Here is a 17,419-nt window from a genome sequence, read left to right as displayed (position 1 = left end):
CCAGCAATTTATTTTAGAATTTTTGGGGTTCCATAAGTATACGTTTGATCCAGATCACTACAGACTGTTCTGTTCTTGACAGATTCTGTTTACGATGTGTTGTTTGCTTATGAGAGAAGTGCATATATCAACCTTCAACTCTTTGGTCGGTCTAATATACACCCCTCATCTATTATACCGTCTAAGTTGCACCCTCCAACTATCAAAACCAGACGAATTACCCCCCTATCTCGCCTTGACCCTGGTTTTGGTCCAGTCAGCACATGTTGACTAGGTCAACTCGTCCAGTCAGCATGCCATGTCAACAATGAAATGAATATATAATGCATAAATCAATAATTTGAAAAATATCTAATCTGCTGGTCAAAATTTGGCAGCATTTTGGTGCCATTTGGTACCATTTGAGCATCATATGAACAAATAAAAAGGCTTGAACATAACTGGTCACATATACATATATATAGGTCTGAAACACACATACATAGGTCTCACATACATATAGATAGGTCTGATACACACAAAGGTCTCACAAATAGGTCTGACACATATGTCTCACATAGATAGGTCTGATCGACACCCAAACCTCACAAGCACACAAATAACTCTCAATTTTCAAATCCCAGCAAGCTTCGAAACCGAGCATATTTGGCCTTGCCAGTCCCCTTGCCTTTGTTACTGCCATTGCTACTGCTCCTCTCTTTGGTAACTTTGCTGCTAGTTGTCGCGCGAGAAGTACCAGTGCAAACATTGACATTCACATTCGAGCTTCCATGTACATTGAAGGTATTTCCAGAGAAATTATTTGACCTACTGTTGTTATTAGTTGGCGCCCTTCTCTTTGCTTGTCTTGGTGGTGCCATCTCCACGGTGGCCCTTCTTTTGTGTGAAGTGCTTTGTTGTGAACTCTGTAATAGAACAATTAGATGTACTACATTATATCAGCAGTGGTACAAAAAAGAAAGTACGGCGGAAAAATATGGTGAACGAGCTTACCAGAACAGGTGCTTCACTTGGTGGACGAGCACTTCCCCTAGGAGCACTAGGCGTAGCAGAAAGTGGAGCAGTACCACTAGGAGCAGAAGCAGATGGAGCACTAGCACTAGGCACTCCATTTCTTTGTTTGCAAGTTGTTTTGTTGTGTCCACTTTGCTTGCACAAGCTACACTTGATCACTGTGCCAACCTTGCTAACTTTGCTAGTCTTTGGTTTTTCTTCCTCTTCTCTTGTTCTACACTTCTTTTTCCTACCAGGCATATTGATGTGCCCAGGTGCTTTTGGTTTTGGTCTCTGAGACACAGGCCATGCAGCTCTTCCCTCAAGAGGTTGAAGACAATAAGCATAAGTTTTTTTGAAATTATCCACTCTGTAGCAATCAGCAATGTAATCATCCAATTTGTTTGTAGTGCAGTGTATGCAGCTGATGGCATGAGAGCAAGGAAGGCCTGACAACTGCCAATGCCTACAACTACATGTCCTGTCATGCAATCTGACAGTGTACCTATGTACTCTTGTCTTCACTTCATATGCATCATTGCCATTAAAAAATGCATGACAATAAGCAGAATAATCTATGCTTTTCTGTAGCTTCTTCAGTACTTTTGGACAGATGATGCCAGTCCAACTTTCCATTTCACTTCTCATTTCTTGTATCCTGATCATAATTTGTTGCCTAATTGTTTCGAACATTGTTATCACAGGATATAATCTAGCCTCAACTATCCATTTGTTAAAAGTTTCAGAAATGTTGTTGTCCACAGAATCACAACAACTTCCTAACCTGAACCAAGCCCTGCTCCAGTGTTGTGGGTCTGTGTTCATAACATCCCTTGCTCCATCAGGTGTGCATTGTGCTAACTTGGCCCTTGCAAGATTGAACAACATTGTGCAAGGTGCTTTTGCACAAGCCCAGAATAGCTTTTGCCTGTCCTTTTCCCTATATTTTTCCTCCAGTTAGCATATATGTGCCTAGCACAATTCCTATGCTCTGCCATTGGAGCCCAGTGGTGAACAGCATTCAATATTCCTTTTTGCTGATCAGAAATTATAACCCAGCCATCACCATCTCCAACTTTTAGATCATTAAACAACAAGCTACAAAACCAGTCCCAAGATTCATTGGTCTCCTTATCCACAAGTGCCCATACTATTGGATACATCTGATGATTTGCATCTCTACCAACGGCACTTAATATCTCTCCTGCTCTCCCTTTCAAAAAGCATCCATCTAAGGATATAACTTTCCTACACCCAGCTAAGAAGCCCTTCTTACAAGCATCAAAGCACACATAAAAGTGGTGGAATGTTGGTTCTTCAAAATCTGGGTGAAGCTTGATCACACAAGTAGTCCCAGGGTTGCTTCTAAGTAACTCAAGTTGGTAATCAAACACTTGGATGTACTCTCCCTCTTTAGCCGCAAGCATTTTTCCAATGACAAGTGCTTTTGCTCTCTTGATTTTGGATATTGACACATTTGCAAACATTTTTTTCCTGCACGGTTGACTTTAATTGCTGGATTGACCATTCTGGACTTGACATTATCAAACTCTCAAACTTTTCTGCAATCCGTCTACTTGTAACTAGTGCACTATCTTTCCTTTTTGGACAAGTGTGTTCCTCCGTAAATGAAGTAATCTGCCAACTTTCAAACTTTGATGTTTTCCTCAACAAACACACCCAAGGACAATGAGGCCATGTGCACTTTTCCCTTACTCTGACTCCCTCATCTTTTAAGAACTTGATTTCTTTTCTTTCCTTCAGTGCATAACGAATGATTGCATCTTTGAACTCCTTCTTCCCACTAAATGTCATACCCAAGGTGAACTTGATCACTTCTGCTTTCTTATTAAACCTAGCATATTCAGACTCACGCTTGATAAGTTCACCATCACTATCCTCGTCATAAGATTCATCCTCTTCGGCACTTGATTCATCTTCATAATTGCCTTCAAGTTTAACTACATTCAATGCTTCAAACTCATACTCAAGTGCAAGTTTTTCAGCTGCCATCTTCTTGCTCCTTTTGAATTTCTTGTAATCTTGCTTAATAGCATCTGCCTCATCATCATCCGATGAACAATCTGGTGGCACAAAGTCACTATCATCGGAGCTGCTTTCTACATCAATTGGCTTTTCCTTTGCGGACTTCTTCTCATCAGCAGTAGCTACATAATCGTCTTCAGCCCAATCTTCTTCCTCACTAACTTCTTCATCTTGCACGGCCGGATCCTCCACATACACATCAGCCACACCTGCATCTGTTGTACATGCTGACAGTGTTTCAACAGACTTGTCCTCAGACAACATCAACAATCCATCAAATAAATCCCTCCCAGGGAAGAGCCAGTGCAATTGCTGTCCGTCCACTGTGACATAATGCTCACTCAAACACTGTTGAATTCTCTGTAAGCTCAAGGTTGCTCGATCTAAAAAGGACATTGCTTCTTTGCCCCCCACATACTATATTGTCTTCCCGTCATTGATAAATTCCCCATTGAAATGAAAACGGACAACAATACAATCTGCTGGATCCATAACCTATGATTACAAAAAAATAAATGAGATAAAATCACTTTGTTGCAGAGGACCCAAATCATCCCTAAGTGAGCCTTATGAACTATTCTGTGAAAGACGGAGAAGATGGCAGAAGTGGGCGGGGGAATATTGCTCACCTAATTCTTCGCGTCCTCAACCTCGCGTCCGAGCGCTGGAAGAACTTGGCAAGCTATGGCGGCGACGATACTTCACCGTCGAGATCAGCCTAGGGGCTGCGGGCTCTGCTTGGAGTTGGGGTAGGAGCTTTGCCCGTGGAGGGGATAACTGGAGGAGGCGGCGACAGCTTCAGATCGGCCGGTGGCGGGAGCAACTCAGGCGGCGGTGAGGAGAGACCGGGGCGGCGGCGCTGGTCTCCTCGGGAGAGATCGGGGCGGCGGCGCTGGTCTCCTCGGGAGAGACCGGGGCGGCGGTGGGGGGAGAGGGGCGGCGGTGGGGAGAGATCGGGGCGGCGGTGGGGAGAGATCAGGGTGGCGGCGCTGGTTTCCTCAGCGCCAGGCGGAGGTGGGGAAATCTGAGAGAGAGATCGAATGAGAGAAAGGGGGTGCTCGGGCTGTGTAGGTTAAGTCAGACGTGGCATGCTAACTGGACGAGTTGACCTGGTCAACATGTGCTGACTGGACCAAAACCAGGGTCAAGGCGAGACAGGGGGGTAATTCATCTGGTTTTGATAGTTGGAGGGTGCAACTTAGACGGTATAATAGATGAGGGGTGTATACTAGACCGACCAAAGAGTTGAAGGTTGATATATGCACTTCTCTCTTTGCTTATTTTGATGAATCTATGAGTAGTATCAGAGGGTATGAACCATAGATAAGTTGGAATACAGTAGATATTACACTAATATGAATTTAGAATGAGTTCACAACAGTACCTAAGTGGTGATTTATTTTCTTATACTAACGGAGCTTACGAGTTTTCTCTTAAGTTTTGTGTTGTGAAGTTTTCAAGTTTCAGGTAAAGATGGAATAAGGAGTGGAAAGAGCCTAATATTGGGGATTCCCAAGGCACCCCAAGGTAATATTCAAGGAAAACCAAAATCCTGAGCTTGGGTATGCCCCGGAAGGCATCCCCTCTTTCGTCTTCGTTCATTGGTAACTTTACTTGGAGCTATATTTTTATTTGCCACATGATATGTGTTTTGCTTGGAGTGTCATTTTATTTACTTTTGTTTTGCTTGCTGTTTGAATAAAGTACCAAGATCTGAAATTATTAAATGTTAGAGAGTCTTCACATAGTTTCATAATTATTCAACTACTCATTGATCTTCACTTATATCTTTCGGAGTAGTTTGTTGTTGCTTTAGTGCTTGACTTGCATCTTTTTAGAGCATGGTGGTAGTTTTATTTTGAAGAAATAGATGAACTCTCATGCTTCACTTAGATTATTTTGAGAGCCTTAAATAGCATGGTAATTTGCTTAAATGATCCTAATATGCTAGGCATCCAAGAATAGTAAAAACTTTCATAAAGTGCATTGAATACTAAGAGAAGTTTGATACTTGATGATTGTTTTGAGATATGGAGATGGTGATATTAGAGTCATGCTAGTTGAGTAGTTGTGAATTTGAGAAATACTTGTGTTCAAGTTTGTGATTCCCGTAGCATGCACGTATGGTGAACCGTTATGTGATGAAGTCGGAGCATGATTTATTTATTGATTGTCTTCATTATGAGTGGCGGTCGGGGACGAGCAATGGTCTTTTCCTACCAATCTATCCCCCTAGGAGCATGCGTGTAGTACTTTGCTTCGATAACTAATAGATTTTTGCAATAAGTATGTGAGTTCTTTATGACTAATGTTGAATCCATGGATTATATGCACTCTCACTCTTCCACCATGCTAGCCTCTCTAGTACCGCGTAACTTTCGCCGGTACCTTAAACCCACCATATACCTTCCTCAGAACAGCCACCATACCTACCTATTATGGCATTTCCATAGCCATTCCGAGATATATTTCCATGTAATGTCCCACCGTTTTGTTATTATGACACGATTCATCATTGTCATATTGCTTTGCATGATCATGTAGTTGACATCGTATTTGTGGCAAAGCCACCGTTCATAATTCTTTCATACATGTCACTCATGAGTCATTGCACATCCCGGTACACCGCCAGAGGCATTCATATAGAGTCATATCTTGTTCTAAGTATCGAGTTGTAATTCTTGAGTTGTAAGTAAATAAAAGTGTGATGATCATCATTATTAGAGCATTGTCCCAGTGAGGAAAGGATGATGGAGACTATGATTCCCCCACAAGTCGGGATGAGACCCCGGACAAAAAATAAAAAATAATAATAAAAGAGGCCATAAAAAAAGAAGAGAAAAAGGCCCAAACAAAAAAATATAAAAAAGAGAGAAAAAGAGAGAAGGGGCAATGCTACTATCCTTTTACCACACTTGTGCTTCAAAGTAGCACCATAATCTTCATGATAGAGAGACTCCTATGTTGTCACTTTCATATACTAGTGGGAATCTTTCATTATAGAACTTGGCTTGTATATTCCAATGATGGGCTTCCTCAAAATGCCCTAGGTCTTCGTGAGCGAGCAAGTTGGATGCACACCCACTTAGTTTCTTTTGATGAGCTTTCATACACTTATAGCTCTAGTGCATCCGTTGCATGGCAATCCCTACTCACTCACATTGATATCTATTGATGGGCATCTCCATAGCCCATTGATACGCCTAGTTGATGTGAGACTATCTTCTCCTTTTTGTCTTCTCCACAACCACCATTCTATTCCACCTATAGTCCTATGTCCATGGCTCACGCTCATGTATTGCGTGAAGATTGAAAAAGTTTGAAACATCAAAAGTATGAAACAATTGCTTGTCTTGTCATCGGGGTTGTGCATGATTTAAATATTTTGTGTGGTGAAGATAGAGCATAGCCAGACTATATGATTTTGTAGGGATAGCTTTCTTTGGCCATGTTATTTTGAGAAGACATGATTACTTGGTTAGTATGCTTGAAGTATTATTATTTTTATGTCAATATTAAACTTTTGTCTTGAATCTTATTGATATGAATATTATTGCCACAATAAAGAAGACTACATGGATAAATACGTTAGGTAGCATTCCACATCAAAAAATCTGTTTTTATCATTTACCTACTCGAGGACGAGTAGGAATTAAGCTTGGGGATGCTGATATGTCTCCAACGTATCTATAATTTTTGATTGTTCCATGCTATTATATTATCAACTTTGGATGTTTATGGGCTTTATTATGCACTTTTACATTATTTTTGGGACTAACCTATTAACCCAGAGCCCAGTGCCAGTTTCTGTTTTTACCTTGTTTTAGAACATCGTAGAAAAGGAAAACCAAACGGAGTCCAATTGACCTGAAACTTCACGGAACTTATTTTTGGATCAGAAGAAGCCCAGAAGACTTGGAGTGCACGCCAGGGGATCTACGAGGAGGCCACGAAGCAGGGGGCGCGCCCACCCCCCTGGGCGAGCCCTCCACCCTCGTGGGCCCCTCATGGCCCCCCTAACGTACTTCTTCCGCCTATATATCTCCATATACCCTTAAAACATCTGAGAGCACAATTGATCGTGAGTTTCGCCGCCAGAAGCCTCCGTAGCCACCGAAAACCAATCTAGACCCGTTCTGGCACCCCGCCGGAGGGGGAATCCCTCTCGGTGGCCATCTTCATCATCTCGGTGCTCTCCATGATGAGGAGGGAGTAGTTCACCCTCGGGGCTGAGGGTATGTACCAGTAGCTATGTGTTTGATCTCTCTCTCTCTCTCTCTCTCGTGTTCTTGATTTGGCACGATCTTGATGTATCGTGAGCTTTGCTATTATAGTTGGATCTTATGATATTTTCTTCCCCCTCTACTCTCTTGTAATGGATTGAGTTTCCCCTTTGATGTTATCTTATTGGATCGAGTCTTTAAAGATTTGAGAACACTTGATGTATGTCTTGCCGTGCGTATCTGTGGTGACAATGGGATACCCCGTGATTCACTTGATGTATGTTTTGGTGATCAACTTGCGGGTTCCGCCCATGAACCTATGCATAGGGGTTGGCACACGTTTTCATCGTGATTCTCTGGTAGAAACTTTGGGGCACTCTTTGAGGTTCTATGTGTTGGTTGAATAGATGAATCTGACATTGTGTGATGCATATCGTATAATCATACCCACGGATACTTGAGGTGACATTGGAGTATCTAGGTGACATTAGGGTTTTGATTGATTTGGGTCTTAAGGTGTTATTCTAGTACGAACTCTAGGGCTGTTTGTGACACTTATAGGAATAGCCCAACGGATTGATTGGAAAGAATAACTTTGAGGTGGTTTCGTACCCTACCATAATCTCTTTGTTTGTTCTCCGCTATTAGTGACTTTGGAGTGACTCTTTGTTGCATGTTGAGGGATAGTTATATGATCCAATTATGTTATTATTGTTGAGGGAACTTGCACTAGTGAAAGTATGAACCCTAGGCCTTGTTTCAACGCATTGCAATACCGTTTACGCTCACTTTTATCATTAGTTACCTTGCTGTTTTTATATTTTCAGATTACAAATACCTTTATGTACTATCCATATACCACTTGTATCACCATCTCTTCGCCGAACTAGTGCACCTATACAATTTACCATTGTATTGGGTGTGTTGGGGACACAAGAGACTCTTTGTTATTTGGTTGCAGGGTTGCTTGAGAGAGACCATCTTCATCCTACGCCTCCTACGGATTGATAAACCTTAGGTCATCCACTTGACGGAAATTTGCTACTGTCCTACAAACCTCTGCACTTGGAGGCCCAACAACGTCTACAAGAAGAAGGTTGTGTAGTAGACATCAGGTATATTTGAGTACCTTGGCACCTTTTGCTATGAAGCGATAGGTGGGAGAAAAGTCATCATCACGATCATCAGCGGAGTTGGAGTTGCCATGTTCCTCAATGTTGGAGATGGACTTGCTGACAAAAGTAGTAGCGAGAGCTAGGCTCGCCACACCAGAGTTTGACTCCTCAGATTCCTCCTCTTCCTTATTTTCCTCAGATTCAGCTTCAGAGTCCATTTCCTTGCCAATGAATGTCTGAGCCTGTCTGGAACTGCTCTTCTTGTGAGATGAAGACTTTGAAGATTTTGACGATGAGGACTTTAAAGATTTCCTATTTTTCTTCAAGTCATCTGAACTGTCATCCTTGTACTTCTTCTTCTTTGATTCCTTCACCCATTGAGGACAGTCAGCAATGAAATGAGTGGACTTCTTGCATTTGTGGCAAGTCCTTTTCTTGCTGTTGCGGGATGAAGAATCTGATCTCAAGTCATCATCCCTTGAAGATTTTCCAGAATGGCCACACCTTGAGAACTTCTGAAATTTCCTCACGAGCATTGCTAGCTCCTGGCTTAGTTCTTCAGGATCACCAAGGCTGCTGTCAGAATCTTCCTCTTTAGATGAGGAAATTTCCATGGCCTTGAGTGCCCATGATCTTCCATAGCTTGGCTCGTAGAGGTCTCTGATGTCTACTACGCAACCTTCTTCTTGTAGACGTTGTTGGGCCTCCAAGTGCAGAGGTTTGTAGGACAGTAGCAAATTTCCCTCAAGTGGATGACCTAAGGTTTATCAATCCGTAGGAGGCGTAGGATGAAGATGGTCTCTCTCAAGCAACCCTGCAACCAAATAACAAAGAGTCTCTTGTGTCCCCAACACACCCAATACAATGGTAAATTGTATAGGTGCACTAGTTCGGCGAAGAGATGGTGATACAAGTGGAATATGGATAGTAGATAATGGTTCTTGTAATCTGAAAATATAAAAACAGCAAGGTAACTAATGATAAAAGTGAGCACAAACAGTATTGCAATGTGTTGAAACAAGGCCTAGGGTTCATACTTTCACTAGTGCAAGTTCTCTCAACAATAATAACATAATTGGATCATATAACTATCCCTCAATATGCAACAAAGAGTCACTCCAAAGTCACTAATAGCGGAGAACAAACGAAGAGATTATTGTAGGGTACGGAACCACCTCAAAGTTATCCTTTCTGATCGATCTATTCAAGACTCCGTAGTAAAATAACACGAAGCTATTCTTTTCGTTCAATCTATCATAGAGTTCATACTAGAATAACACCTTAAGACACAAATCAACCAAAACCCTAATGTCACCTAGATACTCTAATGTCACCTCAAGTATCCGTGGGTATGATTATACGATATGCATCACACAATCTCAGATTCATCTATTCAACCAACACAAAGAACTTCAAAGAGTGCCCCAAAGTTTCTACCGGAGAGTCAAGACGAAAACGTGTGCCAACCCCTATGCATAAGTTCCCGAGGTCACGGAACTCGCAAGTTGATCACCAAAACATACATCAAGTGGATCACGTGATATCCCATTGTCACCACAGATAAGCACATGCAAGACATACATCAAGTGTTCTCAAATCCTTAAAGACTCAATACGATAAGATAACTTCAAAGGGAAAACTCAATTCATCACAAGAGAGTAGAGGGGGAGAAACATCATAAGATCCAAATATAATAGCAAAGCTCGTGATACATCAAGATCGTACCACCTCAAGAACACAAGAGAGAGATCAAACACATAGCTACTGGTACATACCCTCGGCCCCGAGGGTGAACTACTCCCTCCTCGTCATGGAGAGCACCGGGATGATGAAGATGGCCACCGGAGAGGGATTCCTCCTCCGGCAGGGTGCCGAAACGGGTCTAGATTGGTTTTCGGTGGCTACGGAGGCTTTTGGCAGCGGAACTCCTGATCTATTGTGCTCCTAGATGTTTTTAGGGTATATGGATATATATAATCGAAAGAAGTCGGTCCGGGGAGCCACGAGGGGCCCATGAGGGTGGGGCACGCCCAGGGGGTAGGGCGCGCCTCCCTGCCTCGTGCCTCCGTCGAAGCTTCCCTGACGTCTACTCCAAGTCCCCTGGATTGCTTCCATTCCAAAAATAAGTTCCGTGAAGTTTCAGGTCAATTGGACTCCGTTTGATTTTCCTTTTGTGCGGTACTCTAAAACATGGAAACAACAGAAACTGTCACTAGGCTCTAGGTTGATAGGTTAGTCCCAAAAATCATTTAAAATAGCATACAAATGCATATAAAACATCCAAGATTGATAATATTATAGCATGGAACAATCAAAAATTATAGATACGTTGGAGACGTATCAAGCATCCCCAAGCTTAATTCTTGCTCGTCCTCGAGTAGGTAAATGATAAAAACAGAATTTTTGATGTGCAATGCTACCTAACATATTTATCCACGTAATTCTCTTTGTTGTGGCAAGAATATTCAGATCCATAAGATTCAAGACAAAAGTCTAATATTGACATAAAAACAATAATACTTCAAGCATACTAACAAAGCAATCATGTCTTCTCAAAATAACATGGCCAAAGAAAGCTATCTCTACAAAATCATACGGTCTGGCTATGCTCCATCTTCACCACACAAAGTATTTAAATCATGCACAACCCCGATGAGAAGCCAAGCAATTGTTTCATACTTTTGGTGTTCTCAAACTTTTTCAATCTTCACGCAATACATGAGCGTGAGCCATGGATATAGCACTATAGGTGGAATAGAATGGTGGTTGTGGAGAAGACAAAAAGGAGAAGATAGTCTCACATCAACTAGGCATATCAACGGGCTATAGAGATGCCCATCAATAGATCTCAATGTGAGTGAGTAGGGATTGCCATGCAACGGATGCACTAGAGCTATAAGTGTATGAAAGTTAAAAAGAAACTAAGCGGGTGTGCATCCATCTCGCTTGCTCATGAAGACCTAGGGCATTTTGAGGAAGCCCACCATTGGAATATACAAGCCAAGTTCTATAATGAAAGATTCCCACTAGTATATGAAAGTGATATCATAGGAGACTCTCTATCATGAAGATCATGGGGCTACTTTGAAGCACAAGTGTGAGAAAGGGATAGTAGCATTGTCCCTTCTCTCTTTTTCTCTCATTTTTTTGGGCCTTCTCCCTTTTCTTTTTTATGGCCTTTTTCATCCGGAGTCTCATCCGACTTGTGGGGGAATCATAGTCTCCATCATCGTTTCCTCACTTGGGACAATGCTCTAATAATGATGATCATCACACTTTTATTTACTTACAACTCAAGAATTACAACTCGATACTTAGAACAAAATATGACTCTATATGAATGCCTCTGGCGGTGTACCAGGATGTGCAATGACTCACGAGTGACATCTATGAAAGAATTATGAACGGTGGCTTTGCCACAAATACGATGTCAACTACATGATCATGCAAAGCAATATGAAAATGATGGAGCGTGTCATAATAAATGGAACGGTGAAAAGTTGCATCACAATATATATCGGAATGGCTATGGAAATGCCACAATAGGTAGGTATGGTGGCTGTTTTGAGGAAGATAAATGGTGGGTTTTATGGTACCGGCGAAAGTTGTGCGGTACTAGAGAGGCTAGCAATGGTGGAAGGTTGAGAGTGTGTATAATCCATGGACTCAACATTAGTCATAAATAACTCACATACTTATTGCAAAAATCTATTAGTTATCGAAACAAAGTACTACGCACATGCTCCTAGGGGGATAGATTGGTAGGAAAAGACCATCGCTCGTCCCCGACTGCCACTCATAAGGAAAACAATCAATAAATAAATCATGCTCAGACTTCATCACATAACGGTTCACCATACATGCATGCTACGAGAATCACAAACTTTAACACAAGTATCTCTCAAATCCACAATTACTCAACTAGCACGACTCTAATATTACCATCTCCATATCTCAAAACAATTATCAAGTATCAAACTTGTCATAGTATTCAATGCACTTTATATGAAAGTTTTTATTATATCCCTCTTGGATGCCCGTCATATTAGGACTAAATTAATAACCAAAGCAAATTACCATGCTGTTTAGGACTCTCAAAATAATATAAGTGACGCATGAGAGTTCATATATTTCTATAAAATAAACCCACCATCGTGCTCTAAAAAGATATAAGTGAAGCACTAGAGCAACAACAAACTACTCCGAAAGATATAAGTGAAGATCAATGAGTAGTCGAATAATTATGCAACTATATGAAGACTCTCTAACATTTAAGAATTTCAGATCTTGGTATTTTATTCAAACAGCAAGCAAAACAAAAGAAAATAAAATGACGCTCCAAGCAAAACACATATCATGTGGTGAATAAAAATATAGCTTCAAGTAAAGTTACCGATGAACGAAGACGAAAGAGGGGATGCCTTCTGGGGCATCCCCAAGCTTAGGCTCTTGGTTGTCCTTGAATATTACCTTGGGGTGCCTTGGGCATCCCCATGTTGGGGAACGTAGCAGAAATTCAAAATTTTCTACGCATCACCAAGATCAATCTATGGAGTAATCTAGCAATGAGGGGAAGGAGAGTGCATCTACATACCCTTGTAGATCGCTAAGCGGAAGCTTTCAAGTGAACGGGGTTGATGGAGTCGTACTCGTCGTGATTCAAATCACCGATGATCCTAGTGCCGAACGAACGGCACCTCCGTGTTCAACACACATACAGCCCGGTGACGTCTCCTACGCCTTGATCCAGCAAGGGGAGAAGGAGAGGTTGGGGAAGACTCCATCCAGCAGCAGCACGACGGCGTGGTGGTGGTGGAGGAGCGTGGGACTCCAGCAGGGCTTCGCCAAGCACTACGAGAGACGAGGAGGGAGAGGGGTAGGGTTGCGCCAACAGGGAGAGCAAATCACATGTGTTGGGCAGCCCCAAACCTCAAGTATATATAGGGGAAGGGGAGGGGCTGCGCCCCCACCTAGGGTTCCCTCCCTAGGGGTGGCGGCAGCCCCCAGATCCCATCTGGGAGGTGGCCAAGGGGGGAGAAAGGAGGGCGCACCTAGGGTGGGCCTTAAGGCCCATCTAGACCTAGGGTTTGCCCCCTCCCACTCTCCCTTGCGCCTTGGGCCTTGGTGGGAGGCGCCCCAGCCCACCTAGGGGCTGGTCCCTTCCCACTATTGGCCCATGTAGGCCTCCGGGGCTGGTGGCCCCACCTGGTGGACCCCCGGACCCCTCCGGTGGTCCCGGTACACTACCGGTGATGCCCGGAACAATTCCGGTGGCCAAAACCATACTTCCTATATATCAATCTTTACCTCCGGACCATTCCGGAACTCCTCGTGATGTCCGGGATCTCATCATTGACTCCAAATGACATTCGGTAACCGCATACATACCTTCCCTATAACCCTAGTGTCATCGAACCTTAAATGTGCAGACCCTACGGGTTCGGGAGTCACGCAGACATGACCGAGACAACTCTCTGGTCAATAACCAACAACGGGATCTGGATACCCATGTTGTCTCCCACATGCTGCACGATGATCTCATCGGATGAAACACGATGTCGAGGATTCAATCAATCCTGTATTCAATTCCCTTTGTCCAGCGGTACGATACTTGCCCGAGATTCAATCGTTGGTATCCCGATACCTGGTTCAATCTCGTTACCGGCAAGTCTCTTTACTCGTTCCGTAACACATCATCCCGTGATCAACTCCTTGATCACATTGTGCACATTATGATGATGTCCTACCGAGTGGGCCCAGAGATACCTCTCCGTTTACATGGAGTGACAAATCCCACTCTCGATTCGTGCCAACCCAACAAACACTTTCAAAGATACCTGTAGTGTACCTTTATAGCCACCCAGTTACGTTGTGACATTTGGTACACCCAAAGCATTCCTACGGTATCCGGGAGTTGCACAATCTCATGGTCTAAGGAAATGATACTTGACATTAGAAAAGCTTTAGCATACGAACTACACGATCTTTGTGCTAGGCTTAGGATTGGGTCTTGTCCATCACATCATTCTCCTAATGATGTGATCCCGTTATCAACGACATCCAATGTCCATGGTTAGGAAACCGTAACCATCTATTGATCAACGAGCTAGTCAACTAGAGGCTTACTAGGGACATGGTGTTGTCTATGCATCCACACATGTATCTGAGTTTCCTATCAATACAATTCTAGCATGGATAATAAACGATTATCATGAACAAGGAAATATAATAATAACCAATTTATTATTGCCTCAAGGGCATATTTCCAACAGTCTCCCACTTGCACTAGAGTCAATAATCTAGTTCACATCGCAATGTGATTAACACTCACAGGTCACATCGCCATGTGACCAACATCCAAGAGTCTACTAGACTCAATGATCTAGTTCACATCACTATGTGATAAACACTCAAAGAGTTCTGAGTTTGGTCATGTTATGCTTGTGAGAGAGGTTGTAGTCAACGGGTCTTGCCATATTCAGATCCCTATGTATTTCGCAAAACTTTATATCATAGATGCTGCTACCATGTTCCACTTGGAGCTATTCCAAATTATTGCTCCATTATACGTATCCGGTATCTCTACTCAGAGCTATCCGGATAGGTGTTAAGCTTGCATCGACGTAACTCTTTATGTCGAACTCTTTATCACCTCCATAACCGAGAAACATTTCCTTATTCCTCTAAGGATAATTTGACTGCTATCTGGTGTTCCACTCCTAGATCACCTTTGTACCCTCTTGCCAAACATGTGGCAAGGCACACATCAGGTGCGGTACTTCAGCATGGCATACCGTATAGAGCCTATGACAAAAGCATAGGGGACGACCTTCGTCCTTCCTCTTTCTTCTGCCGTGGTCAAGCTTTGAGTCTTACTCAACTTCATACCTTACAACTCAGGTAAGAACCCCTTCTTTGACTGATCTATTTTGAACTCCTTCAAAAACATGTCAAGGTGTGCGTTCTTTGAAAGTATCATCAGGCGTCTTGATCTATTTCTATAGATCTTGATGCCCAATATGTAAGCAGCTTTATCCAGGTCTTCCTTTGAAAAACACTCTTCAAACAACCGTTTATGCTTTCCAGAAATTCTACATCATTTCGGATCAACAATATGTCATCCACATATACTTATCAGAAATGTTGTAGTGCTCCCACTCACTTTCTTGTAAATACAAGTTTCTAGCAAACATTGTATAAACCTAAAAGCTTTGATCACTCCATCAAAGCATATATTCCGACTCCGAGATGCTTGCTCTAGTCCATAGAAGGATTGCTGGAGCCAGCATACCTTTTAGCATCCTTAGGATCGACAAAACTTTGATTGTATCACATACAACTTTTCTTACGAAAACTTGTTAAGAAAACTTGTTTTGACATCCATCTGTAAGATTTCATAATCGAAAAATACAGCTAATGCTAACATGATTCCGACGGACTTAAGCATCGCTACGGGTGATAAATTCTCATCGTAGTCAACTCCTTGAACTTGTGAAAAGACTCTTTCCCATAAGTCGAGCTTCATAGAGGGTAACATTACCGCCCACGTCCGTCTTCTTCTTAAAGATCCATTTATCTCAGTGGCTTGCCGATCATCGGGCAAGTCCACCAAAGTCCATACTTTGTTCTGATACATGGATCCTATCTTGGATTTCATGGCTTCTAACCATTTGTCGGAATACGGGCCCACCATCGCTTCTCCATAGCTCGTAGGTTCATTGTTGTCTAACAACATGATATCCAAGACAGGATCACCGTACCACTCAGGAGTAGTACATATCCTTGTCGACCTACGAGGTTCGATAGCAACTTGATCTGAAGCTTCATGATCACTATCATTAACTTCCTATTCAACAAATGTGGGCGCCATAGAAAACATCTTTCTGTGTTGCATCACTTTCTGTTGAAATAAAGGTTCGACAACCTCATCAAGTTCTATCTTCCTCCCACTCAATTCTTTCGAGAGAAACTCCTTCTCAAGAAAGGACCCGTTCTTAGCGGCAAACAATTTGCCCTTGGATCTGAGATAGAAGGTATACCCAACTGTCACCTTTGGGTACTCTATGAAGATGTGTTTGTCCGCTTTGGGTTCGAGCTTCTCCAGCTGAAGCCTTCAGCATCGCAGCCCCAAACATTAGAAACGACAACTTTGGTTTCTTGCCAAACCAATGTTCATATGACGTTGTCTCAACGGACTTAGATGGTGTCCTATCTAAAGTGAATGCAGCTGTCTCTAACGCATAACCTCAAAATTAAAACGGTAGATTGGTAAGAGACATCATAGATCGCACCATATCTCATAGGGTTCGATTACGACGTCCGGACACACCATTACCTTGTGGTGTTCCAGGTGGCTTCAACTGTGAAACAATTCCACAATGTCTTAAGTGGTTGCCAAACTCATAACTCAGAAAATCCCCTTTTGATCAGATCGTAGGAACATGATCTTATTGTTATGATGATTCTTAACTTCACTCTGAAATCGCTTGAACTTTTCAAACGTTTCAGACTTGTGCTTCATTAAGTAGATATACCTATATCTACCCAAATCGTCAGTGAAGGCGAGAAAATAGCGATATCCATCGCACGCTTCAATTCTCATTGGATCACACGCATTGGCATGCATGATTTCCAACAAGTCACTTGCCCGTTTCATTGTACCTGAAAACGGGGTCGTAGTCATCCTGCCCATGAGGCATGGCTCGCATGTGTCAAGTGATTCAAAATCAAGTGACTCCAAACATCCATCGACATGGAGTTTCTTCATGCATCTTACGCCAATATGACCTAAGCGGTAGTGCCACGAGAAAGTGGTACTATCATTATTAACTCTACATCTTTTGGCGTGAACATGTGTATTACCATGACCGAGATTCAATGAACCATTCACATAGGGTGCACGACCATGAAAGGTATCATTCATGTAAACAGAATAACCATTATTCTCTAACTTAAATGAATGACCGTATTGCAATGAACATGATCTAATCATATTCATGCTCAACGTAGACACCTGATAACATTTATCTAGGTTCAATACTA

The 17,419-nt window shown here is 42.4% G+C and overlaps 1 pseudogene; it reads right to left on the bottom strand.

Moving 5' to 3' along the window:
• Positions 1 to 605: 605 nt before the first annotated feature.
• On the bottom strand, positions 606 to 3,435 carry LOC125506589 (uncharacterized; annotated as a pseudogene).
• Between the last annotated feature and the right edge of the window lie 13,984 nt (positions 3,436 to 17,419).

Source organism: Triticum urartu, chromosome 1A, assembly GCF_056163025.1.
Source record: "Triticum urartu cultivar PI428250 chromosome 1A, HENAU_Tu73, whole genome shotgun sequence".
NCBI classification, from domain to species: domain Eukaryota; kingdom Viridiplantae; phylum Streptophyta; class Magnoliopsida; order Poales; family Poaceae; genus Triticum; species Triticum urartu.
The sequence above is the reverse complement of the archived record's forward strand: the minus strand, read 5'-3'. Positions and strand labels throughout refer to the sequence as shown.